Below are 26,004 nucleotides of genomic sequence, written 5' to 3'. Positions count from 1 at the left end.
ATTGTTAACTTCAAAAGACAACCAAAAGACTTGGTTATGTACAAAAATGCAGATTCTTCCCTTGAAGCATCATAAGATGTTGGTGACACAACTACACCAGCAGTTATAACAGTGTAAACTTGCCATAGGGTGTAACGTTTTCAACTTTTCCTGAATTTCTCTCTAGCCACCAAGAAAATGGCAGTTATTAAATTAGAGGAATGCTTATTTATACAACCATTAAAATTGAAGTTCAGGGGTGATAACGGAATGGTTTTGTGGAATTTGATTGATAGTAAGCACTGGTTGGCTGATGTGTTCTTAGTTGCATAGCAGCAGACAGAAATAATAAATTCTAAGCCATATACTGAGAAAGATCTTGCCTAAAACACATGGATAATGTAGAAATAACTTATAGAATGGTACATCAAGATTAGAAAGATTTCAGTGTTTAGAAAATAATTATTCACAATTACTAGTTAATGCATTTTATTAATCTTATATAGCATTACAGGTAATTGCTAGTTAATGCATTTTATTAATCTTATATAGCATTACAGGTATACATACCTGTATGCTATCGGGTATTAGTTTACATGCTTTAAAATGTTTCTTGATCTATTCAACCTCATATTTATCAAAAGACTCAGTTTTTGTTGTTGTTGTTTTCAAAAAAAAAAACAAACAATGCATTTACATAAAGAAAGACATACATACATTTAGCCACATACAACTAAAATCATGATGCTATTACCTGAAGCAGTCCCTGCTGTGACGTGTATATAGAGGCATGTTTCTCTAACTGGACAGGTAACAGCATAAAATCCTAACGTAAGCAACCACAAAGTGACTATTTCAGTATGTCCACTTGAAATTGCTACTGTACACCTTCATTGTAGAGTCTGAATCTATGTATGCATGATATAGACATATCCAGCATGACTACTATCCTTGTAGTTTGTCTAAGAAAATACACTTCAGCTCTTGAGTAACAAATTCAGTATTTCTAATAGCATGGCCACAACACTGAAAAACATTGTGGCTCAGCACTGAACAGATCCAGAATAGGATCAGCAGCTCCTGCTAAGCCCTTTGTAGCTGCTTAGTGCTGATAACCAAGATACAGGGTTTACAGTGAAATGGAATAAACCTTACAGGCATCCCCATCCCTCTGGACTGTGGCATGTTGCTCAAGGCTGTGTCCACCTGCGTTTTGAATATCTACAAGGTTGGAGATCCCACAGCTTCTTGGGCAGCTCTTCAAGTATTCGAATGTTCTCCAGTGGGAAAAGAAAAAAAAAAAAATCTTGTTGGAATCTCCTGTGTTGAAACTTTTGACTACTGCTGCCTGTCCTTGCACCTCTGAGAAAAGCCTGTCTCCATCTTCTCTTCGCCCTCCAATGGGATCAGCTGTAGGCAGCATTAAGGTCTCCTGAGAATTTTCTCTCCTCCAGGTCAAACAAACTCACCTGCTTCAGCCTGTGCTCACATATGAAGGGCTCCATCCTCCTGACCATCCTGGAGACAGCTGGACTTGTTCCTGTATAGCCATCTTGGTCTTATGCTAGGGAGACACAAACTGGATGTAGTTCACCATACGTGGTGCTGACCCTAGTGCCTAATAGCGAAATATCACTGTCCTTGATCTGCTGGCTACATCCTTGCTACTGCTGCTTGGGATCTGGCTGGCTGCCTTCACCACAAAGGCAGAAAGCTGGCTTTTGCTGCTTTCTTCCCAGCAACTATGTTCAGTAACTCTGGGTGCATTTTCTTGCAATGAAATAGCCATGCTGGAAGCTCAGCTGCCTAAAGTCTACTGTGATGGAGGTTATTTTACAGGGCATTTTGTTTCATGTAGGGAAAACTAAGTAGAGGGTGTATGTTCTTTGACAATTTCAACTATAAGTTTTCAAATTTAGAGAAACAACTGTGGATTATGCCAAACACCATTTTAACAATCTCATTTTCTTCACCTCTTTGTGAAGAAGCACAGAAGGGGCATATTTGATTATTCTGTAATGGCAGCATGCAAAGAAATCAATTTCCTTTTATTCACGGTCTTTTTCAAATCTTCCTTGAAGACCATGTCCATTCAGTCTTCCTCTTCCTCCCAAAACAAAGTGAAACCAAAAAACAAACAAACAAATGAAACAAACAAACAAACACACATAGAAATCCACCAAAAGCAACAAAAACCACCCTTTCTGTAATCAATTTCAATGGCTGTTTGAGCATGCATGGATTGTTCCTGTCTTAGCATGCCAATTGGTAGCTGGAAAAGGGAGGAGGGCTGGTCATAGTTTAATTCCTCTTCATAAAGCTATTTGGTAAATCCTTTTCAGTAAGTTGAGTACCTAAGTATATCAGTTACTCTAGTAAAGCTCATTACCTCTTCCTAGAGTCTTCCTAATGTGCTTAGATCACTGTAATAAATGACAACAGAGCCATTAAAAACCAAGGTATTACACAGTGACTGATGGTTGAACTGATTTTCCCACAGCAGAATAGGAGAGCCTCCCATGTAATGGTTTTATGAGTGTTGCCAACATACATTTTCATTTTAGCAGCTAGATTTTAAGAGAAGGGATTAATGACAAATGATTATCTCTGCTGAAATACAATCTACCTATAAGTAACCATAAAGCTATTTTCCCTGTCCTGTCAAGCATGTATATCAATTGCTGGATATGCCAGAGATTGTTTGGACAGCTTTTAATTTTCAGTGTACAGGACTTTGGTTTTCCACAGTTCTACTCAGCTAACACAGTTTAGATAACATGCACCCAAGGAAAGTGCCTTTCCATTGCACACGAAGATGTACAGCTACCATCTATAGTTTGATAGCAAATTTATTAGAACGAAAGACCTCCCTGTGCTGAGTCCACAAGCACTATTCATTTTTCAGATATAACAAGAGGAAATATACATATTTTATAGAAAAGATAAACGATTGTGTCATTTCCTGCCATTTTCCTTTCAAAAACTGGAAGTGAAAGAGGTGCAAATCCTTCCGGAGTACCAGAGCTGGGTTCCTGGGAAATGGCTCAGTTAGGTCCCTTTTCTCCTTATTAGTTATGAAAATCCTGTCCATTATTTCTTTAGGAAAGGTATTTCTAAATTTACAAGCCCTCTGCTGAAAAGAAAATTTCATCTCTGTAGAATCATGACTCAGGAAGTTCAATAAGCTAAGCAAATAAAATGAAGTAATTTTATTAGGGTTATATTATTAATTGTGATTATTTTTTTAGACCACTGGACAATTTCTATTGATCTCAGTTTCCAAAATCAAGGCAAGTGTGTAAGATCTGTATTTTGTCTTTGATTATTGCCAGGACTACATCTGATCCCCACTTGATAGAGTTATATTATGAGGAAAGTAAGTTCACATCAGTTCTGTATGTATAAGACAGTGTTCTCAGCTTCAGGCTGTAACACACTGCATGCAAATTATATTTTTAGGGGTTGAACTCACATCTAGAAGAGCACATGTAGATGTGAGAGAACATGAAGGACTTAACACAAGGCTGTTAGTGAACAAAACCTACCTTCTGCCACCTGAACCCTGTTTACTGTTGATTAAAGAGCAGAGCTGGACACGCTGGGAATTACAGACCTGACAATTGTACAAGGTTTAAGCAGGAGTCTAAAAAAGTATTACATTTCTTTCAGATAGGATTATTTGTATTCAAAAAGTGGTCAAGTGTTGCTCTTTGTAGTGACAAAATGTTTACAGTGCTGAAGAGCTTTTGTATGGTAGGCCTGAAAGTGTGTTTTTGTCAGGGTTATTGTAGTGGTGGGAGCTTTGATATCCTGTTTTATTTGTTCACAGATTTTTTTCTTTGAAATGCATATGTAAAAATATAAAAACTGGAATATATAACCAGCCTTCTGTGCCTGATGACAGAAGGTAGGGCAATGCAAAACACTGGCCTAGAAAAATTGGAAAATTTAAACAATTTAAACTCAGGTTTGGGTAAGTTTGAAGTAGTTAAGCATAATTGTTAAGGAAAACAGACAAACAAATAAGAACCACCCCCAAAAAAACTTCTTCAACTTGTAAAACAAGATCAATTAAATCTCTTTTGCACCTTGATAACTGTAAGGAACTAATAACTTGATTGCTTGCTTTTACCAGCTCTGTATAAATAAAGTCAACCACAGGAACTCATACATAGCTCTGTAAGGGCTATGTATGTCAGTATTAATGTAGTACAAACTCCGAACTCAGAGCAGAACATACCAGAAGCAACATGGATCAGAAAGAAGAATATTCTGAGATACTAATGAAAACCTTTTCTGACTTGTGTATGTGTGAGTGAGAAAAGCAGATAGAGGTATCCACTCTTGATCCCTACACACAGCAGGTATTACAGAGGTGTGAAGGGGCAGGGAGAAATATAATCTGACAGATCACAGATAACTATAGATGTTGGCTGCAGCAACCTAACTTGGAAAAAGAGAACCGCTTTGCTCTTAGCTGACCCAAGAGAGCAGGAGCATTGTGTTGCCTTTGACATTTCATTTCACTGCTGAAGTTAATCGAATGTGAGGATAAAAAAATAATTTAAAAGGGCAGATATTTCTACTTTCTTTTAAGTTAATGGGATTGCTCTGTACACAATGGAATCTATTTCAGGCTATTCATTTGTATCTATCAGTTTGCCAGTAAAAATCATCCAGAAAAAAAAAAAAAAAAAAAAAAGCATCTCATTTGTGGAAATTGCTCTTGACCATGTCTAGTGTATCATAAACAATTCAATTCAGACTACATAACAGCTTGCTTTCCTTAACATTACTCAGAATACTCTATTCTGAAATGTAGCCATTGCTTACACTATCTGGTTAGCTGTGCTGATGTGCAGTAAACAATCTGTTTCAAGTTAAACAATTGGAAAAGTGTATGAGACAGTCAAAGGCATCACTGTAGAATGAGCCATACTGAGGACCTTTGCAGGTGTCTCTCATATGCTACGGTCATAACTTGAACAAGAAGGCTTTTTATTCAGCTTGCTATGGGGTTTGTGCTGATGGACTACCTGGCTGCAGGAGAATAGCTGCCCCTTTACCATAAACTGGGCACTGCATTAAATGAGTCTGATAACGTTGTTTATATGCTGTCTAGAAGGCTTGTTATAAAGCTAAAGTTAACTTGGTCACAGAAAGTTTGGAGAGAAGAGGATGACCAGATGGATAATAGAAAAAAATGGACCTTTTTCATACTACATCAATAACCTTTAATAATATTCCAAAAGTGGGTACCTGCACAACCTAAGCAAAGGAATACCCACCATATGTTGTGAGTACTTGTATGTATATCGATTTGTTTTCTACATTTGAGGTCTTAAAAGCTAAAGTAAAAATAGTAGTTGCTGAAGTGCATTTTTCTCCAGTAAAAATGTGATTATATTGGGATATTGCAAGCAATTTGCAGACATATTGTAGTCCTTGATGTCTTTACTGCAATTTTCCTGTGAGTACTAATTTTTTCTCACCCTGTTTTTAACAGCATTCAGGTAACTATTTTGAACTATTCTGTGTATCCAGTTACCTGCTTTTTCCTATTTTTTTAAAAGCTATGAACATGACATTAATGATAACTTGGAAAACAAGATGTAAAAATAAAAAACCTCCAGTGTATCTGATGAATTTAGCTACTTCACATGATGTTGTCAATTAGTTTAACCATTTCTGCACCACATTATAGTAACAAAATTTCACATCTGCAAAATATATACTGTGTGTTGGATATGCCCATTATAATTAGATAAAGTAAAACTGAGGCTAAAATGTATGAAGTGATAATAAAAGTATATCTCTAGAATGTTATGTAAGAATTGGAAAATATACGCACTCAATAATATAAATTTTTGTAAGTTGCTCAATTTTCAATCTTCACAGTGCTGGATTTCAGAACCAAGAGACACTTACAGATTATTCTGATTGTGGGACTGTATTTGGGGCTGGTATATCTGTCAGTGTGAAAACCTAAGCACATACTTGTAGTGCACCTGGGGGCTGCAGTTGTGTGCTCTGGTCCAGCAGTGGGCTGTTGAGGAGTTGCTTACATCCCTTGTGCAAGCACCAGGGCTGGCCAGCGACCATGTGGTTTCACAGCAAGCTCCCTGTCTCCTTTCACTGAGAGCTGCCTCAGTTTGTCTGCAGCTCTCCGTAGCCCCAGGGAACACCTTTGTCCATCAGAGGCAGCTGGGGCAGTGTGCCTGCTGGTGCATCACCTGCGCCTCACTGCCAAGCACACGCCTTCCTCTCAAGGCCATGAGGGAAGTGGCTAGAGCCCATAAGCCCACTTCATCCTCCCCTGCCAATGGAATGCTCAATGAAGCGGTGAATCAAACATGTCCAACCTGGATCCAGCCCAAGAGGCTCACAGTTGCTCTTGGGGTGGTGCTTCTCGGTGTACACATTGCTAGTGAAAGGACAAGCTTGAAAACAGGGCCTGAAGAGTGGGAGGAAAGACCTGAAGAAACAGGTTATAATTACGGAGATGGAGGAGGAGAGGAGCAGCCAGCAGGGCCCAGCAGGCGCAGCTCCTGCCACTGGCCTCTGAAGGAAGGAGTGCGGCACTGTGCCACGGAGGAGGTGCGCTGTGCATGGACTGCAGAGAGATCACAACGAGCTTCTGAGCCCACAAGGCAAACATGGTTCTCTGAACATATAGTTCCACAAGGAACTATATGGAACATATAGTTGCCCACAAGGCAAACATGGTTCTCTGAACATATAGTTCCTGTAATCTCAGTTCACATTGGGCTTTTTATTGTCTTTTTAAGCTTAATTGAGGATAAGATAAAACAAAATCCTTGTAGGGGAACCTTGGCCTAAGTCCCCTCAGGCATCTGCTGCCACAGCTGGGTACTTGGTCCATGCTGGACATACTTCCTGTGAGCTATTACTGGGAGCTTTTTCTGTCTTCTACTTGTTTTCCAGCCTCTTCTTACACAATCTAAAAGTTATGGTGGTACATCTGAGCTGTACACTGCCCAGAGACATTTAATGCTCACATTTAGGCAAAATTGTTTGCCAGCCATTGACATTTATGAGAGTAACTAAAGTTCAATCTTTCCTGAGCAGAAGATTCCATATTCAAACCCAAAATGGTTACATCAGCAGTACAGAGATTTAAATAAAAACATGTTTGGCTTAATTTGTCATTCAGCTAAAGGTTGCAGTAACGGATTAGACAAAGAAAATTATTAAGCATACCAGTGTAAACTGGTGCAATTACTTGCTACTGTAACTATGACCTAAATCACTCTTGGCAGTAGGCTAGGTGTGGAAGGCACATAGGAAAAAGTCTTTGGCTCTTGCAGATTGTCTTGGCCACCCTTCCTGGCAGTACTATTCATGCACTGAAGGTAAAGGTGTCTGAACTTAATGAGTAAATTAAAGTATTATATTCAAAACAATGACAATAATCAGTTTTGAAACAGTTCAAAAATAAGCATTTATGTTAAACAATGAGATGCTGACAAGTTAGGGAGTGATACAGGTGCGTGATCTGTTGTGTGAAACAGATTCCCACATGTTGATGGCAGGCTGATTAACCTCACAAAATCTGAAACCACACATTTTCTGGGTGTCTAAGTCAAGGAGCAACACAACTTTGCCACAGGTCACTCCCTGACTGGATGGAGTGTGCTGGATCTCCTTGCAGAGGAATGGTACTTTACTTAGGGCTGCTTTTAGTAAAAGGGTTAATGCTGCAGTATGGTCCCTTCGAAGGGCAAGTAAATCTTTCAGTGCAAGGTAAGATGAACATGAGCAAAGGAAAGAGTTTATTTTCTAATTCATGCGCCACCAAGCTAGCATGCTAGCATTTTTTGCAATTATACTAGGAGCATGAATGTGAACAGGGTGACAGACTGGGGTGAGTGGGCTGCCTCTAACAAGTAATGATTATAACTTCTTGGAAAGTGGTAAATGGACTCCAAAAAGACCACGTTATTATGGTCAGAAAAAAAAATGCAACAAAAAGACAGGGAAACACAGACACACTGAGAGAAAGGGAAGCAATCAATCTCACATACACTTACAGAAGTGTGAAACAAGACCAAAACTAACAGACACACACAGAGACACTGAGGAAAAAAAAAAAAAAAAAAAGAGAGAGAGAGAGAGAGAGAAATGGGATTAAAGGAAAAAAATAGCTCATCATGTAGAAACCACAGGAAATCATGTGGTTATACTAAGATATCACTCCCATCATTGCACACCATCTAGTTTTCAGCAACAGGGACCTGCCAAGGCCTGACCACTACTGTAAGCTCCACCCGCTCTTGTAAAATGGAAGCTCAGCAGTTTTTGATTTATTTGCCAAAAACTGCATGGTGCTGAAGTGACAGAGATGAAGTATAATTTTATATAAAACTGGACATTTTAGATGGGACACAGGTTGTTTCCTATTTTGTTCAAGGTATCCTTTCAAAGGAGAAGCCATTGTCTCCTGTTTTTTGTTTGGTTGGTTGGTTGGTTTGGTTTTGTTTTTTGCTTTTGTTTTGTTTTGTTTCATTTTGTTTTAACAGAAGAGTTTAAGCAAACCAAGCACTCTTTAGAGAATATACTGACTTTTAAAATGCAAATCAGTGTAGCTGCTGAATGTTTCTCAAACTATATAAAGACATCTAAAATGGTTGTTGTGAGGGTTGTGTCTCTGGGAGTACCTTCTGGCAGAAGATGCCATCAGGGGGAGATGCACAAAAGTACCGTCTGTATTCTGATATGTGTTATTTACCTCTTTATTAAGCACACTTCTAAAGGAAAAAGTCCAACTTGAAGTTCTCCATAAATGCCACATAGAAAATCTGCAATCACATTAGTAAGGGCATTTTCATCCCTGTTTAATCTTTTATCTTAAATAACACATCTTGGCAGTAGCTAGTCAGAAAAGTGTTAAAGGACAAGCTCCACTTGTGTGATGGATTTCTCACCAGAAACCCTGCTGAGTTTTGGGGTGAGATATACTGTTATGTTAGCTGGGAGGAAGGGGAAGGAGAAAGGAGAAGTATGGGTGGGAGAGACTGACTGATTGGTTTACACTGAGTGAGGTTCCCCAGAACTCTTGTTCGCTGTGCAAGGGCAAATGTTTCTAAGGAAACATGAGACAAAGACATAGGAATGAGGTAGGGCGTGGGAGTAACGGGGATCACCTCTACTGGAGCAAGAGACCCTGGTTGACTGATGTCTGTGACTTGTGGCTAAGTTGGTTTTCAGCTGCAGCGAGTGAATGTGTTTCTGATGCTTAGCAGGGTAGTTTTAGTTCTGGTAGGACAGAGGGAAGAATGGGTGGCACAGACTGATATCTGAACATAACCTGAAAGTGTTATGAGCTACTGTGGTGGGAACAAAATATCCTTCTTTCCTGTATGTCTGTTCAGGGCTATGAGCTTTGCATCAAGGCTGATGGTGAGCTGTAACTCTGTGGAGTAAGAAGGACTATTGCTTGTGGACTAGGTAAATTGTCAGGACCTGCATGTCCTCCACAGAGGACAGGCTGTGAACTCTCTGCTCCCAGCAGTTACACTGATAAAGCAGCATGAACATCTTACTCTTTCAGAAAGCAGAAACCGGGCTGAGAGGCCCACAGACAGGATCTATGTGTCACCTCCAGAGATAGTACTGGTTGCTCTTCCTTTTTCTTTTTTGCTTTTCTCCTCTTTCCTCCTACAACCCATGTGGGAGGCAAAAAAAAGAAAAAAAAAAAAAAAAGGGGGGGGGGGGGGAGAGTGAAAGGTGCTTACAGACATGGGCTTGCCCACTCTCAGAGTGGGCAGATCTTCCTGAGAAAGACAGAACTGTTCTAAATTTGTCTGGATTTTTTTTTTTTTCTCTATAGCATCAGCAAAAGGGGTCTAGACTCCAGGACAAATGAGTCTCAAGTTTCCTGCAGCTTAAAGGCAGTGAGGGTCCCAGTAGATGGAGCCTTCTGTTGGAGACTTCCAAGATTCAGCTCTTGGAAGAAAAGGGCTGTGAGGTTTTGAAGTATAGGAGAGCTTGCATGAGGCTAGGAAGCTGTGAGCACAATCTATGAAGATACATATGGGCTTGAATACATAGCTGTTGTGGAACGTGTTCCTCCAGACTGGACTTTCTGGGAGTAAGATGGAGATTATGAATAGTATCCTATACTCATGTACTGGATGCTGAAGTATGCCTGATTTTGAATATACATGTGTGCACAGGCCTATGTGCACGTATGCACATATATACACACACACAGAGGTCAAACAGAGAAACAAGATTGTAGTCTGCTGTTACAAACTCATAGAAAATGTTTGTGCTATGATTCACCTAGAGCTAGGGCTAATATCCTGACTGCCTGAATGGAACCAGTATTTGGCTGTTCCTTTTCCTGATAATTTCAGGTTTGTTTGCTCTTACTTCTGTGCTCTTCGCACTTAATTTACAAGTGGCTAAAAGCCAGTTTCTCTGAGAAATTAGTCCCTTTGCAGACATTCTCAATTATTTATGCCTTTCTTCAACAGTGAGTCTATTGTTCTTCTGCCTTGTCTGTAATGAATTCATCTCCTCTATGTGAGGAGCATTTTCTGTCATACATGATGTTCCATTTTTTTCTGCAACAGCTAGTCTCAAATTACCAAAAAGCTAAACAGTTTTTGTAGGTGATGATTTAAAGTGATCTTTGTTGGAGCACATAACTATAATGCAGTGGGCAGAACAGTAATCCTCACAGGAAAGAACTTACTTGGTGAAAAAGAGTGACTGATTCCCCATTGCTGTGAACTTATGTTAATCATATTATTCTCCAAAAAATATCCTTACAGTAGACAGTTCTGCAATTCTTGGTTCTTTTAGGAGTAGAAATGTGATGTGCATGGGTAGTGCCCCATCATCTTTGTTTTTTGCCTGTTTACAGTCTCCTTGTTTTCTTTATCATCATCAGTTTCCTCATAAGTGACTAGGTTTCTAGCTTTTGTTGTTGTTTTTGACTAATTCTTTTCCCTACCTTATCTTCAGCTTTCAACCATTGTTCAGCACAGGGCTATTATGGCCATACATACTAGCAAGCACTCTTGCTACAGATCATTTACGGTGCTTCTGCTATGACTGTTTCTCAGAAAGGTCTGCTGAGGTTTTTTTACCTGATCCTGTTCAACATTGATTTCTGTACTCCTCTCTGCACCAGTTTAAACATTGTATTTTCTGTTAGCCAATGTATTCCAATTGTTCCCTTGTACTCTGCTCTGGTGAGGACACACCTTGAGTACTGTGTTCAGCTTTGGGCCCCTCACTACAAGAAGGACATCGAGGTGCTGGAGCATGTCCAGAGAAGGGCTACAAAGCTAGTGAAGGGCCTGGAACACAAGTCCTGTGAGGAGCGGCTGAGGGAGCTGGGGTTGTTTAGTCTGGGTAAGAGGAGGCTCAGGGGAGACCTCATTGCTCTCTACAGCTACGTAAAAGGAAGCTGTGGGGAGCTGAGTGTCAGCCTCTTCTTGCAGATAACTAGTGATGGGACTAGAGGGAATGGCCTCAAGTTGTGCCATGGAAGGTTTAGGTGGGAAATTAGGACACATTTCTTCTCAGAAAGAGTAGTCAGGCACTGGAACGGGTTGCCCAGGGAGGTGGTAGAGTCACTATCCCTGGGGGTGTTCAAGGAAAGGTTGGGTGCAGTGCTTAGGGACATGGTTTAGTGGGTGACATTGGTAGTAGGGTGATGGTGGGACCAGATGCCTTGGAGGTCTTTTCCAACCTTAATGATTCTGTGATTCTACGATTCTTCCATTCTGACTCCTTTCCTCCAAACACTCACTTATTGCTTGCCTTCAGATAACTTTCTTCAGCTTCTTGGCTTTTTTTATGGTTACTATGAAAATTTATGTGTGCTTCAAACATTTCTGAGAATTTCCTACTCTTTAAACATTGAGTAGTTTTCTACTAAAATAATCCTTTCCTTTTCCTATCTTCCTCAGTTTAAAAGCTGAAGGAGAAAGAATTTAACAGGGCATGTTTTTACATAAAGACAGTCAAAAAAAAAAACAACCACATATATGTTCTAGTGAACAATGTTGAAAGCTTTAGAGAGCTTTAGACAAGGAATATTGATAAAGATGGCAAATGATACAACAGGATTGATAAATTTCCTTAACATATCTATTTTGTTTAATGAACTAATAGCAGTAGTTGTTTAAACATTTTTAGCTGTGAACTTATTTGGTAAATCCTGCATATTGGTCAAAATAATGTTTGTTCTGTATGGGCCTTACGGTGGTTATCATTTCTATCTGTACATATTCTGTATGTAAAACTTACGAGATCATCATTTTCCCGCACTTCTTAATCAATAAGCTAAGTCAATGTTAACTAGGTAAAGCTGAAGGAGAAAATGATCCTTCATGTCCACAGCCATCAGAAACAGGCAGAATTCTTGGCACATATATATAACTGCATATACTTAACAGTAGATTTTTTTTTTAAGCTTGAAAGCAGCACATGTCTAGTAAATAAAATTAATTTCAATTTTAATGTGACTAATTCTCCATCTCAGGGCTCTCAGTTTACTTATTTTGCCATACAGATGGCCCAAACTGGTGTGTGTGAGTGAGGATGCATGTGTTAAGTAAATACTGGTCTTTCTCTATTAGTGCCATTTTTAAATTTTAAATACTGTACGTATGAGATAGTCTAACTGGACACAACACTTTTCTAAATAGTTCAATTTTATGCTTTTTAAGTCAGCTTGTCTGCAGAAACTGTTTCTCCTAGGTCCATTACATATTAAAATTAGCAGAAATTTAAGGTGATTTTTTTTTTTTTTTTTTTTTTTTTTTTTACTTTCACAGTGGTTTACTGAATGCCCATCTGTAGGTCTATAATATAGTGGTGCTTCACAAATGTGTGTTTATGGTTCGTATAGATACACTTAGTGAATAGAAAAGTAATGAATTTCTAGAACTATGCCTGAACAATTATTATATTAGTGTTATTTAACAGTGGAGACTGCTGTACTAAAGTTTTGTAGCTTCTACCAGACCATTGGCCCCTTTGTTATTTTTACTTAAATTGATTCTCTGTTCATATTTTAAAACCTCACCCACTTTCCTTGTAAAATTACACTGTCAGAACTTTTTTTTAAGGCACTTTGAAAAGGCACTAATATTTATGCTGTGAAAACCTACCACAAATGCCAACCAATTGCAAAGCAAAACTGAATTTTACATTGTAGGCTCAGCCTCAGTTTTACTGCAGTAAGCAGTTGTGTTTTAGCTACTAAAACACAATCTGAAAATCTGATGTCTAAAAAGCACGTAACAGAATGACATAGCTAGGAAAAGACGAAGGAGATAAGTGTTGCTTTTGTCTTTAGTGAAATAACAAGTTTCTTCTTTTGTATCAGCACACTTCAGTAATTTTATTCCTATAGTTTCTTTTCAGTCACTTAGCAGACTGGCTATCAAAACAGACAGTTAAATAGCTGTTGTTCTTTCCCTATAACTTGGATAAAAATGCTGACCCATTTGATCTAAGATTTTAGATTTGCTTGAACTACATTAAGAAGAAACTTACATTAAAGGAATCCTGTGATCCCTGTTTTTCAGAAATTGCTGATTGAAACAGCAACTGTTCAGATAAATATGGTATCAATTGTCCAAGTCTTGTGAATCTTCTGCTGTGTAAACCTCTGTTTTAAATAATGAACTTCAGTTTGGTTGCCTTGAAGCTGTAGGAAGAAAACACTAATTAGGAAGAACAATGTAATAGAGCTTAACAATGTGTAAGTCAATGAAATATGAATTCCTTAAAATGCAAACAAAACCCCTGAAAAGTCAACCAAAAGGGGGTGGGAAAGGGTGGGAAACAAGACAGTGTTGTATTCCTAGAATTTGCTGTGAGGACGTGGAAAAAATCTATGCCCAGCACACATACTTGCCAGAAATCTCTCTTTAGACAAAGACACATAAAAAAAAGCTGCCTGTTGAACTGATATATTGCTTAATCAAGGTTTCACAACCAGAATTACTCCCTCCTGTTTAGAGAGTGACTGAGTTGGCTGAATACATCTCACTATTGTAGAAACTTTAGTTTTTATGGTTAGTTAAGAAACTAAGCTTGTGCACTTACGATGCCTATCTCCCTTACTTTTTTAATCCAGTTTTATTTTTTCAGTGAAATTCAAAATGGGAGCAACAATCTTGTAGAAAAATTTCCACAGAAACAAAAGGTACAAGGGAGAGAACGCACTAGTTGGTGCACCTGGTTCTTTTACATCTGCAGAAGGGAACTAGGAAAAGAAGGAAGAAATAGAGGATATGGGCAAAAGGAGAGTTATGAAGCGGAACTGCTGTGGTGTACGTAAAAAGAAGAATCTGCACAAACAAAAAAACACGGCCCTTTTAGTTTTGCTGTCTGGGGAAACATGTCTTTGGCAGTCAGTCTTCTGCACGTAATGACAAACTTACAGATAGCTTTACAGGTTTCATCTCAAACTTGGCTGTTGACTACTAGAAGTACTTTGGACCAGAGTTTGGAGTCACTTTTGCCTCTTTGATGTCACTAAAGTATGAACTACAGCCCTTGTGTTCTCGGCTGGAGCCTCTGAACTCCTCAGTGAGAATGTAGGAAACAGTGCTGGAAAAGTCTATCATAGAGTGGGTTCTGCTCACAACAGAAATCCTATCAATTGTCATTTATTTTGTAGGTTCTTCTGGAAAGTATGCTTTATATTAGTAGATTTAAAGTGGAAGTGTTTGGTGTGCTAGTTATGGCACTGGACTCCCCCTCTGGATCACAGGAGATGAGAAGCAAGAAAATTGAGGCTCTGGATCAATCTTGCAGCTGTTGTGGGTAATGCTCAGCAGTTTCTAAAATCTTCCTCCACTTAAGAATGTATTGAAATGCTGTTTGCATTCTGGCAGCCAGAAAGAACTCAAGCTGATGTCTTCCCTCCCTCTCTCATTTCAGGTGTTTACGGGTGGAAAAAGAATTTGGAGATGTCCCATGGCTGGCTCACTTAAATGACTATACAGTTCTGCTTCTTGTGGGGGAAAAAAAAAAAAAAAGAGAGAGAGATTGAGAGAGAGAGAGAGAGAAATCTTCAGAACTCCCATTCTACTCTGGCCTAGAGTTCTTACCTCAATGAACCAGTGTGATCACACTTCCAAGTTTATAAATTGCAGCTTGAACACAGTTTTCTACATAACCCATTGATACTTATATAAGCCAATAAAGCTGCTGAAGTAAAGCTGCTGAAGGTGGGAATTTCAGCTGGAGACATCTCTGACTACATAAACTTATTGTGCTATGTTTATAGATGGGCTAGGGACTTGTGACTACTGTACTAAATCCTAGACTGTTTTCTATAGTTGGTTCTCTCTAAGGAAGAAAGAAAGAGTAGTCCACAATTAGCCCACAATTAGTCCATGATGACTCTCATTATCAATGCTCATGATAAATAAAATTATAGCTGCTTCAGAACATGTGTCAAGGAGAATTTTCTAATCCAAGGCAATTACTAATTGTTTTTTCTTCCTTTGAAAGCAGATTTCTGCACTCAGTTTCACTTCACTATTGTCATTAGTAGCAACTGAACAACTGAAGTGAGTTGGAAGGCAGATACTTGTAGAAAGAATGGTGTGAGCAGTGTGAATTTTTAAATTAAAAAAAAAAAAAAAAAGGCCATCTGGGTTGCCTAAATTTTCTAAAAGCAGTGTAGGCTGGGATGCTACCAAATATCACCAAAAAGGAATTTCATATTCATGAGCAGTCTGAGTTCCAAGGAAAAAAACTGTCTTCCATTCCTCTGGTTAATTTGATTTTGGATATTTTTTTCCTTCTTAGTCACTTAAAACATCTGAGATGTAATAATATGTTTAATGTTCTGGACTACAAAGGTTCAGGAACAGATTCACTGGCAGGTGAGCCATTCTTGCCTCACAGTATGGCAACTCAGGTGAGAGGAACTGTGCAGACATTTACTCGTGGTGCTGGCCACTAGTATCTAGTCCCAATCCTTTTGACTTCTTTTCCTACTTTTGGAATACTTGAAAATAACAACTTCTAGAGAGGATAGTTAGATCATTTACTTACTTCCACCATATTAACACTGTTGAAATTATTTTTGGATTTTCCTGTATCATTTTAGATTTGTCTTGCTGAGATAAATGTTGGATGTGATCTAACTTTTTTGTACTGTGACTTAGGCATCTAAGTACAATTTGAAAGTTTTCACCCCTTCTCAGCTGACTATGAAATGTTCTTTGCTTAGTCAGAGCAAGAAAATAATCCAAACCTTACTACATTGCTGTAGCTTTGAAACAGTGATTCAAATACTGCAAGGCTTGAAATAAATGTTTATAACCTCTTATAAAATAGAGTTTATGAAGACCTCAGAGATACTAAAGATGTTTGGAGGATGTTTCTTTAGGCCAAACATGCCATTTATAGTTACAATCTTTGGCACAGAGTTTACCTCCTTGTCTTGTGTGACCCACAGATGGTCTCATATGTAACAGATATCATCTTGTGGAATCATTATTAGTTGTCATCAGCTGGCTATCACCCCATCTCTCTGATAGGTGAAAGAACATACCAGCGTGCTGTTCAGATATAGCATTCTCTTAATGGAGATCAATAGGAGGCTTGTGATAAGCAGATGTTGCTTTGGGCATTTGGTACCTATACTGGAAAACATAGCAAAACATTGCAAGAGCAAAGCAAAACTTCCCTTCCCTTCCATATTGTAAAAGTAAATCTATACTATATTCAAAGATCATTTGGTATGCCAGTAAACATATACCATTGTGCCATTGTGGTTGAAACCCATAAAAAAGCTTGGAACAAGACTGTGCAGCATAAAAGGTGCCAAAGGAAAGCAGGCATAATGAATACTGAAAGTTCTAGCATCTGTAGCTGCTGGTGTGCTGTGAAAATAAGACTAATTTTCTCACCAATGAAGCCACAGGAACTGGATTACAGCATGTTGAATTGATGGAAGATTTCATCACTACATTCAGCAGGAGGAAAGAATAATTTTGCTGCAGGCTTGCAGTCTGTTTGAACTTCTCTATTTCTTTCAAGGGATGTTCAGTGGTATTCAGATGCTATAAGTAAAGGTAAGAAGTGTTTTGAGGAGAATCTGAGGTTGCAGTCTGAGGTAGAGAAGTTATGACTTGACGGTCTGTAAAATGACTTTGTAAGTCACTGCCCCATGGCAAAGCATGTGGACATGCTAAGGTTCTCTGTTGCAGGCAAGACAACTAATTTTATAGTTGCATTTTGCTGAATGTCAAAAAGACTTTTGACTTTTTGTCATTTTGACTTCTTAGTGAATTTTGAGAGGACTCACCTTCTCCCCTCTCCCCTTCAGAAAGCATTAGTTCTATGCACTTTTATTACTATACACTGTTTAATTTCAAAGCTAAAAATGTGTTAGTCTGTTTGGTTATTAACTGTAGAAGAGTACTTCATAGAATAGTCTTTTAACATTCTTTCACTTCACATTCTTGACTAAAAATATGAAAGTGTTTGAAGGCAGTTTGTTATCTTGTACTTCACTTTTGTTGGCAAAGTTAGTGTTGATCTACCATCGAATATTTAATTTGGAATCTCATGTTTTTGCAAAATAAAATTCGTTTAAAAATTTTAAGTATTCAGCACTTCCCTAGAGTGTGAAATCTTACTTGAATTTTCAATAAATGGTACTTCTACCTATGACTTATGAAATACGGAAATCTTGATTCATTTTTTTTGGAATTTTGGAAGACTGTGATACTATACACAGAATTTTAAATCAACCAGATCAGGAGTGTTAGATATGTGTCTTAGCTATGTGTCTGTAAATTCAAGCTTTGAATTTACAGATTGTGATCAAATCTAATTGTACAGAAATATGTTCCTTTCCAAATTTGATTTCCATACAGTCATTGCTTTGTTGAAAGTGAACTGTGAATCTCCAGTCACTTAGAGCAAGCCATGGCACTGTGCCCTAGTCCTTCATTGCAACACCAGCAAACTTACTCCTTTTGCCAACTGCTTGTGTCACTTTTACCATAGGCATGGTAGCTAGCCTACCAAAACTGCTTTGCTGCAGCAATTTACCACTTTCCTAAAGCAGCTGTGGTACCCAGGAGACACTTTTTCCTCAAAGGCAATGAAAAAGTTTCCTTTTTTTTTTTCTTTTTTTTTTTTTTCTTTATAATTCACCTTGGAATAGAAAGAATAAGCATTCTAGAGGATAGGTGAAACTTTGGACTGAAGTTTTCTTAGCCATGTGATTTTAAAAATATGTGTAAGAAACACAGGTTTGATATATGAATGTTAGGAAAAGGTTTTGCAAAGCACAAAATATATTAAAAAAATACACCCCAGTGTTATACAAAATTCACACATAGCTACTTTATTAGTTTGAGGGAAGTGATACATCAGGCTTGTTATGAAAAAAAACTATATATATTTCTTGGAAATAGATATATCACTTTCTAATCCTAAGGTATTTGGAGAAATCGTATGCTGCAGACCAATGACTGAACCAAATGGAAAGACCTTACTGGAAAGACACATGGCTCTGATCAGCTAAAATAAGGCTGTGCCCATTAAATATTCTATCTGAAGTATGCTGTCCCCAAAAGCAAAATAATATAATACTGAAGCTGAATGTGTTCACCAGCTTTGTCACAGATGATTGAGTGTGGGTTGAGTCATGACAGTTCCTTTCATTATGAAAGCTCAAAACTTTTCTAAAGAAATATTTTCCTTTATGAAAATTGATGTTCCCCCAGCATCTTCTATGGGGTAAAGATCACTTCTGGTGTACTTTTTCCATGGGTTCAGTCCTAAATAAGCTATATTTGGAAGTCAATTTAGAAACCAGCATCTGCCTGAGCTTTTGGAGTGCCTCTTTGGAGCTATGTATCTGACTCAATATGTCTTTTCTCCTAATCCTCTTCTGCAGGACTTGCTCCCCAATGATATTATGCCTCTTGTAATGCACAGTAGTTTCTGCTTGTCTGTCTGTTTCAGTTCCGCCAAGTAGAGTAGCAGATTTTTATTCCCCAGCTAGAACAAAAATACCTTTTCAATTGGCCCAGCTGTTGTTCTCTTGTCCTTTGCAGTGCATGAGAGATGGAGAGCAGCTGAGACATCTGCTAGGTTGAAAGCCAAAGCCTGAACTGATTCCTTCCTACTTGTGAACAGATGGGAAGTAGTCTCTGCCTTGACTCATGGGACAAAGGTTCATGCAAATTGCCTAGTATCAGCATGCTTCCTTGAAAATGATAATCTTAGCACTTTTGTGGACGATTTGCAGTGAGTCTAAAAATTGCACCATCCTGACAAGAAATAAAGCAGATTGATCACCTCCAAAAGCCAGTTTGATTAAGAGAACAAGCAGAAGGCATGAAAACAACATTTTATTCTCTATGAAATAATGAGGTTATCAGTGAAATGGAAGATAGTTCTCTTGCTAAATGTTAAATTTTAAGAGCTTAAGCCCTGACCTGGCTGTGTAATAGTGAAGAACTGCCCCTGCAGTTGATAGCCCACTGCCTTTCCTTAAGTGGCTGCTAGGAGATAAGAAACTACCATAGGACTCTAAAATAGCAACAAACCCCAAAGCAAAGGTGTCACGTCAGCCAGACATCTGTTTGCCTGTTGTTGCATATGACACAGCCTACAGGGGCTTCAGTTCCAGGGGGGACAGGCTGTAGCTGCAAGGTCACTGTGACACTGACAGCACATACATCAAAAGCAATGCACTGGTAGGAGAGCAAGAGGTGGCAATTATAAAATGATTTCAGTGAAGTGATGGTGCATTGCCTCCTATTATCTGGAGAGTTTTTCTCTTATAGAGGCATTATAACATGGCTTTGTGCATTGTAATATGCTGCTGTCTGTGATGTCAGATAGGAAAAAGGTGGCTATGATATAAAAAGGGTTCCTTTCAGCTTGTTATGGAAGACCTGAAATAGAAAGGATACTCATAGACACCTGTAAAGTATACATCATTACAGTGTACAAAATGAATTTCTGTTAAATAAATAGAAAGACATGCTTTGATTCCACTGGGAATTGACATGCTGTCAGGATGTGAGCACTTATGAGATAATTTTTCACAGAATCCATCTGTTCTCTGTATTCTAAATTATCATTCAAGTAAAATAGACATGTTAAATACATTTTTTGTCATGCAGTTGTTACTGTGCAAAAGAGCATTGGTTTTATTCCATGAAATACCTTGCTTTTCTAGAAACAAGCTGTGAGGTCATTCAGTTGAGGGCTTTAACCAAAACCCATTAAACATGGTATAATATTTCTCATTTACTTCACTGGGAGAAGACTTCTGTTGCTATAACCATATTATTCATAGACTTAAAAGCTTCATTATTAAAATATATATTAATAAAATAAAATAATCTTTATAATAACTCCTTCAAAACTTGAAATTACATGTTTATCATCTTTTATTTTTCTCTTAGAGAAGACAAGAAAAAAACTATTTGATGAAAACAATTTCTGTGAGAAGAGTCCAATCCATGAATTTGGTAAATGAATATCAACTAGGGAAGAAAACATCTTTGATGGTAATAGTAAAATATAGAAATATGAGTAAAAATACCTATTCCAAAAATATAGAAAAACATTTTACGGTAACAAATTAAAAAAAAAAAAAAAAAAAAAAAAAAAAAAGAAAAAGAAATGTAGCTTTTCTGGAATTATCTTTTTAACTCCTGTTTTTTTGTTTTGTTTTGTTTTGTTTTTGTTTTTGTTTTTTGCTTTGTTTTGTTTTTTCTGTGTTACAGAACAGTTTCAGGCAAAAAAAATAAATGTAAGAACAATTTTATCTGTTTGCTAGTATGTTTTTTCTTTGTTATTTTATAATAATTCAATTAGACCAAAGGCTCAGAGGAATGGGATTCCCATTTCTCTAGGGATGGGTGTTGTGGTAACTAGGGTCCCTCATCCTGTAGGAACCCTGGGGTGGGGACACTGAGGGTCCTGGAATCCCCAGGGTGGTGACAGTATGCCTCCCCAGATAGGGAACAATATGTCTGCCCCAAGACATAGGGGTGACAGGGGTCACCCATGTTTGCCAGAGACTGAAGTCTCTGAAGACTGAAGGCTATGGGGGGGGGTCCTAATGTCCCCAGGGACAAGGGTGTGGGGACACTGAGGGCACCTGTAGAGGCACCAGTGGTCCCAGTGTCCCCGCAAGCATCCCCAAGGACAGGTATACCAAGACACATTTGGCCAACGCCGTCAGGCACGTGGTTTAATTTTTTGGTAGTCCTGTGCAGAGTCAGGAGTTGAAGATCCTTGTGGGTCCCCACCAGCTCAGGATATTTTATGATTCTATGAATTTAACTGTCTAACTTGCAGTTTGTCATGCTTTTCTTGTGCATCTGGAATGCCGTGCCCTTGTAGAGACGTTTCTCAGAGGCACTAATTGCTCTGCACTCACTGCCTTTCAGCTTTCAGGTATATGTGGATTCTAAGTCTAAATCCCTGAAACTTGGGTCAGCAGAGGCAGATTTATAATGGATTGCTGCTCTGCTATTTAATAGATAGAGGCATTTTATTTTTATGATTTTCTGGAGCTGTTTGTACCAGGGTGAAGTTGAGGAATGGTTACTCTCTAGGAAAATAACTTTTGGATTAAAAGTCTTAATTTATATTTTATTATTATTAATATAAGATTATAATCCCCATATATTATATGGGAATATATCTACTCCATACACAACTCTATTACTTTTCTGGTGATCGCCTCCCTTTCTACCCCAAAGACTCCAGAATGGACATTCAGCGGAAGTTTCTTTTCTTATTTTTGGAAGTAGCTATAAATCACACAGTAATTACATGTGGTATCTTGTTTATAAGCATATTTGAGAAGCTAAATTTTTTGTCACTTTAAGACTTAGTTACAATTTGTGTGAACTTGTTAAGTAAGAAGAAATATGGTGAGGAAGTTTAGAATATCTTTAAGTGTTTCAGTTTCTTGTGAGGAATTAAATACTTTCTCATCACCTTAGTGATGCTTACAGTGGGCACCTCCAAATCCAATGTTCCTGAAATATTAATCTGAGTTCCTGAAGTATTATTAGCTTAGGAGACTTTTTAAAAAACATGTTAGAGATGAAAAACAAACAAACAACAACAAAAACAGTAGAATGTGGGTGGGTGTTTGTCCATAAATACACGTTCATTCATATAATGTCCATTGTTAAAATAAATAAATAAATACATAAATAAGCTAGCTCAGATTTAGGGGTAAATCCTGCTCTCACTGAATGCAATGAAAGTTTTCCTATTGATTTCAAAGGAAGTACATAATCCATCTAAATTAAGATCTCAGCTTTGTAACAAGCAGTCGTTGCAATAAAATAAACAGGAGTCCGTAGGGGTAAGAAACACAAAAAGGTTAACCAATTTAGAATGGTAAACAAGTATGATTTTAATTATCAGTTTGTTGAGACTGTGGGTGGATTTTTTGGTCTTGCATTCCTCTTTTTCTCTTCAGGCATTAGCCAAATTTCAAAGAGGCTATTGTTTAAGTTTATTTGTGATTCAGTTGCTGACGAAAGGAACACTGTATTTCTCTATTTCTGTGCTTATTTACACTCTGTAAAAGCATATTTTTGTCTTGGCTGTGTCATGCCAGGTCAGTTAAGCAGGAATTTCAGGGGCTGCCTGGAGGTGGAAAGAGTAATGACCAATCATCATCCCTTGTCCCTTCCACTTGATCTGGAAGCTATATAGCACATAGAGTACTGTGGTCTCATTGGCAGCTACAAAGGCAAACATTTGCCACTCCCCAGTCCCACTTCACCCCCCCCTCCCCAGCATACCTCTGCCCACCCACCCTTCACCTCTCATGCCAAGCACCATGTTACTTATTGCAATTAAAATCCCTGCCTGAACTTCCAGCTGTGAATTCACATATTGACCAAAAAGCACAATACCTCTCCCTCTTCAAAAATTTTACAGTTTATCCCAGAAGCTATGCAGAAAGGTAGTTTTAGAAAATCTCATTTCAGGATAGGGGACTGGTTCTTTTACAAGCTTTAAATGATGGGCATTACATATATCTAGATTTCAGGGAAAATACTCTGGTTTTCTTCAAGCTCAGTTTAAGTTGTGTACTTCAGTCCCAGATTTATTTTAAGTACAACTAAGGTAAGCATTAATCTGCCAATTCTTACAACTTTTCAATACAGCCTATTTAGCATGACAAAGCATTGTAAAAATTCACCTATTTAATCTAAGGGTTTACTAAAAGAGTAGGATTATTTTCACTGCACAGACTTTTACAATATCTACCAAATTTATTTGAGGAAAAGAGAGATGTATTTTAACTCCAAATAGGCCTTGATGTGTACAAGCAAACTTGTTCCTGCTCCACCCAGCTGTCTGTATGGCATGATACCTAGCCAGAAGGAAGCCCCTCATACATTGCATACCTTCTAGTTTCTCACCAGTCTTTTACAGTAGCTGAACTTGTTTTAGGCAATAGACCTAGCTGGTAAATTTTCTTAGTGTCTCTTCCCTTATAGAAAAGACTCTATAATATCTGGTGCATGCTCCTGAGAGAGAAAAATGTTTACACTGCTCAGACAAAGCAATTCAATGTTTGCAGGGTGTTGCCCAGACCTCACTACTATCCTGTTTTTGAAAGAGAGAACTGTGGCTAAATCTGATCTGCTGTCTTCCGGCAGGATGGAAGATATGGATTGATCTAGTACTGGGAATTTATGTTCAGATGAGTGCTAAGAAAATTTTGGTTGCAGCAGAAGACAGTTTGAGGATTAAGGGATGAGTCAGGCTTTTAATTGGATGCATTTAATTTCTGCTTTGTTTTCCAGCTATAGTCTTTTTTTTTTTTTTTCTAAAAACATTATTTCATTGCAGATAGTACATGCATAAAGCAAATGGATTAACAACTTGAAAATTTCCCATACCAGACAAGTGTATGCACACAATATCATAAGAACATGTTTTTTACAAAGAAGCTGCTTGCATTGGGAAGAGGGGTAGTGTAGTCTATACAGATCACATCCAAAAAGTAAAAATATGCTAGCTTAAAGTGACTTGATAAAGTTGTGATATTGAGTTCCTGAAAGGAAACTGCAATTCTATTTGTAAGTGAAATATAAAGGGAAAGCCAGTTGCTATTGTTTCTAGTGTGGAATCTTTGCAAGTTACCTACTCACAAATTAATTGTACCAAGTCTACCTGAAAAAATATCATCTCCCTGTAGCATTACTTTCTACGGGGCTATAAAATTATGCAATGTCTTGCAAAAGAGCAAAACCCCTTATCCTAGAACAAATTCCCAGTTTTCTTGATGTAGACCAGTGCAAGACATACTTCTGCAGTAAAGGCCTGATTCAGAAAGCTCTTTGATATATGATAATCTGAAAAGTACTTTGTAAAACATATGCCTCCAGCAAGATTTTCCCACTAATTTCAATTTCTATACAAGCTAACAAGCGTTGTATGATTATATTCTGGTGCAAGGGTAAAGAAAAAAAAAATTCTCGAATCTATATTTTTCCCTGTGATTATGTTAACATTTTCAGTTTTCCAGTGAAAGCTTCACATTCATGAGAATTCAATCTGTGTATTAAGATGCAAATGTCCCAAACTTAAAGAACCATTTGCAGTTGCTGAAATTATGCAGTATTATTCAAACAATGCACTAAAGCAGTTCAAGTATCTACTATGTGGATTCAGAGTTAAAAAGAGAAATACATTTATTTATTTTAACAAAATCTGAAAGAAAACATGTTTTAGCTTTCCTGTTGGAGTATAAGAAAAATTCAAAAAAGCAACAAAAAAAAAAAAAAAAAAAAAAACAACAAAAACAAAACACACCACCAAAATTAAAAAAAAACAAAACAAAACAAAACAAAACAAAACAAAACAAGGAAAAACAAGGAAACAAACAAAAACATAAACACGCACACAAACAGCTCAAGCGAGCCACAAGCAATCTGCTGCAAAGCTTCTGTAAGATTAAAGTATTTAAAAATGCTCAGTCTGGGAGTGCTTTGTAAAGATAGAATAAATTAACATACCCACTACTCATGTTATGATTAGACTATTGATTGATAAGTTTTATGCCTGAAAGAGGATGCAAGTTAAAACATATGAGTCACTGCTGGAACTGTAAGCTGCTAAAAAACATCCATGTGACACAGTAATGTGTATGTTTACAGGGTACTCTGCTCAAGCCACATGGTCCTTGTACACCCAGAAGACCATGGGAAAACATTTTCATGCACTTATGCCAGTGCAATTCTATTGTCCTCAGATCTTCCCACAGTCCATGAACAGAGGAAAAATCCTTAAACATTTCAGGTTATTTTTCCTCACTGGCCCACAAAATATCCAGGAGCACTTCTAAATCTTAGGGGAGGGAAAATGTTGGGAATAATTCTAAAATAATTTTTCAAATGCCTGCCCTTTCTAAAAGTTCTGCTTTTCTGATTCACTGAACTGGACTGTGAACAGCTGTACTCTGCAGGATAATGAAGCCATGAAGACAAATTGCAGAGGCCTTTCTGCTCTCTGACCCTTTAATTCATTTGGGATATCTGAAATCTTTATCTGAGCTTGAAATCTTAGATCTAAGTATTCACTGACTGCGTCCTTTCACACTGGTTGCTGCTTTATGCACAGGCAAGACAAGTTTAGCTCATATATATGTGAATATGAAATATTACCTCAGTGTGCTATCACTCACCACCTTTTAATTTGGTGTATGACCTTTCTAATAATTTATAATTAGGAAATAGTATCCTAGATACCTGAAGTGATCACTCTACTGAACAATAGAAATAAAAACTGCTGGAAACTCTTTGGACTGCATATACTGCTTGTCACATAATGACAATAAGTGGCTATGTCATTCTTTTGAACTAAATTTGGTCAGTTTGGTATTTGCTTGAACAAAGCTCCAGCTACAGCTTGAAGAAGCAGTGGAGTTATGCTGTGGAAATACTCATCCTAATCTGCTGCTCTAATAAATGAGATTTTTCGGGGCTGGACAGGACTGCT

The 26,004-nt window shown here is 37.9% G+C and overlaps 1 long non-coding RNA gene across 1 annotated transcript; it reads left to right on the top strand.

The window, feature by feature from the left end:
• The first annotated feature begins 9,749 nt into the window (after positions 1–9,749).
• LOC311427443 lies at positions 9,750–16,216 on the top strand. The gene is made up of 3 exons (XR_014687365.1): positions 9,750–10,358; positions 14,651–14,796; positions 14,914–16,216. It is a non-coding gene; the product is annotated as an uncharacterized lncRNA (long non-coding RNA).
• Positions 16,217–26,004: the final 9,788 nt, after the last annotated feature.

The sequence above is a fragment of the Aythya ferina genome (genome assembly GCF_964211825.1).
Source record: "Aythya ferina genome assembly, chromosome: Z".
In the NCBI taxonomy this organism is placed as follows: domain Eukaryota; kingdom Metazoa; phylum Chordata; class Aves; order Anseriformes; family Anatidae; genus Aythya; species Aythya ferina.
The sequence above is the reverse complement of the archived record's forward strand: the minus strand, read 5'-3'. Positions and strand labels throughout refer to the sequence as shown.